The sequence below is a fragment of the Haplochromis burtoni genome, unplaced genomic scaffold, assembly GCF_018398535.1.
Source record: "Haplochromis burtoni strain Fernald_Lab_line unplaced genomic scaffold, NCSU_Asbu1 Contig_4, whole genome shotgun sequence".
Classification (NCBI taxonomy): Eukaryota; Metazoa; Chordata; class Actinopteri; order Cichliformes; family Cichlidae; genus Haplochromis; species Haplochromis burtoni.
Genome location: NW_024582365.1, coordinates 1,416,659 through 1,420,478, shown reverse-complemented (window position 1 = coordinate 1,420,478; position 3,820 = coordinate 1,416,659).

Below are 3,820 nucleotides of genomic sequence, written 5' to 3'. Positions count from 1 at the left end.
TGTCCATAAAGGAATCCATCTGCAGCAACATGGCAAGCAGACACCATAGAAAGTCACATGGACATGTATTTGTTTTTTTCTAAATCCAACAGAGGCTGGCTCCTCTGGTTAATCAAAGATACCCAATTATATAGAGATCTGTAACAATGTGACCCGAATTTACACTTGCTTTATGACCTCAGTAAACAATTTCCAAATGTACTTTAATCAATACTTTTTAACGTTATATGTGAAACATGTTCTTTTGGTAAATTTTGTAAACATGTCCAAATCAAGCATGAAGTAGGATATGCCTTGTTACAACTGTTATTGAGAAGTTGTCCTCATGTCCCCTGTTTCAGATCCACCTCTCAATCATGAAGTCTGGTTTATTAAATAAAGAAGACGAGGATGAGAAATTAACTCCAGGCCTCAAAAAGGGAAGTCTGCAAACCACTGGGTAACAGCACACCATTTGACTGTCTTTATGTATTATATAGCGCTAATTGTTGAACTTCAGCGTTGTTTTGATTCAGCCTTAACTGATCAGTTTATGTAAAAAGCAAAATTTTCAACATGAAATCTTTAGATTTCAACTTCAAACTGAGCACAACTTGTAATTTTACTATTTTTGACTATCTCTGGCAACATGTAACTGGGATTAAAATATGCTGCTTCGTTTTATGTGTTTACGTTAAAAACTTCATGCTTATTCCTAAACTTGAATAAGGAGATATTTTCTTCATCTCGTGCTTTTGGTACGATGGTTTTCTATCTTTAAAAAAACAGCTTGTCTCTGAACCATAAACAAAATGTGGAAACAACTATAAAACTGACTAACTGCCATTTGGGATTTTGAGGGGAGGGACAGTACATGTTGCAACAGTTTCCTGATATTTTTTCTGTGTGCAACACACGCTTGCCGGCCATTTTTTGAAAAGATCTGTATATAAGCATGTTGGTATCCCACCCATCTTGCCAAGAAGTTGTTGTCCGGGAATTAGTTTCATCGTGTCGCCCACTTAAAATGTTATTGAAATTTAGGCCTATGAATGTCTGAAGTTCACAGATCAAAACGTTCCTCTTGTGTGAAAGAGGGAGTCTGGAATCCACCACAGAGCAGCAGAGTTTACAGGATAACAGTTTGACCTTTTGTGTGGCTGCGTATGTGTGTGTGTGTTTGTAATGGCAAAATCCAGTTCAACTTTCTTGGATTCGGTGTCCACATTGAGAGCTCTGTTCATAGAGATAAGGCACTTTCCCCCCCCCCCATTTCCATTTGCTGTGTGTGTGTCCAGTGGAGATATGTGTATTTATCTCCAGGAGATAGGGCTTTCCTGGGAAGTGGAAGATCATTAGTAAGCTATGCACGCTCCTGGGATACTTTGGAAAACTCTCCTGTTGAATACCCCGGCTGGCAGGGCTGAATCAGTTGGTTTCAGTTTGCTATAATGGCTGTGATTCTAACCTTAATTTCCCTTTTACTCATCCCCTCTTTCTCAACACGGTGTCGTCATGGCAACCAAACACAACACAAAATACCCATGAGATCAGCCCATGCTGACCTCAAGACGTTATCGATAACTGCAGTCGCCCGTGAGAGCGAATCTATTGAATTTCTTAATAAAACACCAGCGCTTTGTCACACAGGTTTCAATGGACACACCCTCTGTCACAGCAAATGCTATAATAAAGACTGACCACTGAAAAGCAGTTTAATCATGTGAGTAAATGAGAGAGGCACTCCCACCGTGCTGCAGTAAAATTCCACTCACCTCCCAGAGGTGGTGATTCTTTTTTAGAGGATGTGTTATGAGTGAGCAGAAATGGACATCGGATTTCCAAACACTTGGAAAGTAACCTCCATGACTCCGAAGACATTTAAAAAGAAAAAGGAGGAGGACTTTTTCTCCATGATCTCTCTCCTTTTGAGTTATATTTCCTGTGGCGATGGGGTGTTATTTGCCAGATTTCCGGGATTTGTTGGTAGTTTCATTGTGATGGGTTTGTTTCCATGCTCGCTCTCTGTGATGCAAATTCCTCAAATCCTCTCGAGCAGATAAATGAGAATGGGACACAAAGCCTTCTTTTTCAATTCCTTGTGGTACATTTCACAATCTCGCCAGTGTTGTTTGTTTCTGTAAGGAACTCTACACCGCAGCATGGGGATTTTGTCATAAAACTTCCCTTTCCCCTAATTACTGTAAATGATGCCATATTACAATAAACACCGGACTGCCCCTCCACTCCTGTCTCCACTTCTTAAGCACAAACTATCACTTTCAGTCTTTAATTGACCAAGAGACCTCCTAATTAAAATATGGCAAGCATATACAGTATTCAGCTGAAAAATTTCATGATATTTGATATTCTTTTAGCGCTAAAATTCAAAATCTTAAAGTATTTTAATATTCTTTATTTCCAAACACCACTATTCGAGCAGTGTAAGTTGGCCCTTTTTATGCCCTTATTTTATTATTGAGGGGGATTCCCACAACCACAGCTCATTACTCAGAACATCCTCAGAATACCCCCAAAGTATCACATCATTTTTTAAAGAAGAGGGCAAAGCCCATTCAGACCTTATACGTTTAGCTAAAAACGCACTACAGTCATTGGTTGTAGAAATTCAACTATGACGCAACCTCAAAGCCACAGGAGATCATTCCTATCTGTGGCCATCAAACTTTATAACTGCTCCTTACCTACAACTATTTTCACTTAGTCTGCAATATCTTGTCTGTACTGTACATAATATTGCTTTAACTTTAATATTTAATTCTAATTTAACATTGCAATTTCAGTGACTTATTAGTACTTATTTTTTAATATAGAGTCTACTTTACTTTCCATGTTTATATTTTATGCGAGCATCTGTAACAAAACTGTTTCCCTCTCAGTCTGAACTTGTGAAGGTATAGAAATGACAATGTAAGGCTACATTAGTCAAACTTTTGCTAAAATATTATTAGAAAAACAAAGTGAACAGGTGGAGGTAAAGGTAGTGACTAAACTGACTTTCTCTGTTCTCCTAATTTGCTTTTTTGGGGTTGAATTTTTATTCTATTACTGGTTTTTGTGCCCTGTAAAGAAAACAGGCACAGTGAAAACAGTAAATTGAGTGTTGCTGAGTCCAGAGTTCACGGTAACGCTAACATCTTTGTGAAGTCGGATTTTGAACTCATTTGTAACACGTTCATAGTGATAGTACTAACAAGCTTTTCAGCAGCTGTTCGCTTTACAGTATTCACAATCTTACTTTAATAGCTTAGATTAGCACAGTACGTTCAGCTGAGACTGATAGGAACGACATTATAAAGATAAAAAAGCTGACCTGAAACGCCTGAAAGGAGAACAAAACATCAGGACTGTCCAGTCAGTGTTTCACAGATCATATTCATCCCTACAGGCCACTACCTAATACTGTTCAGTGACTTAATAAACCATATTAACTCTATCTTATCTCTCACAGTGTGTTCATATGCTACTGCTGCATGCCAATAACATTAGTCCACTCTCTCCCATAGTTTGTATTTTGTCCCAGTGTCTCTATCCTCTCCCCTTTCCTTTCCTTTTTCTTCTCCTTCGACTCACTCTTTACCAGGTCATTGCAGGTTCCTGCTCCTCCCTGATCCTGGCACTATTTCTGTTAAAAGGGAGCTCTTCCTCCGCTGTCGCCAGATGCTTGATCAAAGGGATCTTCTCAACGTTCGTCTTTTCCTTCTAATATCGCAGCAGGGAGGGCAATTAAGTTTCCAAAGGGGTCACATAGGGGTCACTGAGAAATAACAGCTAAAAGTCCATTTAAGTTACAGTGTTAAGCACCTTGATGTGATAAAAA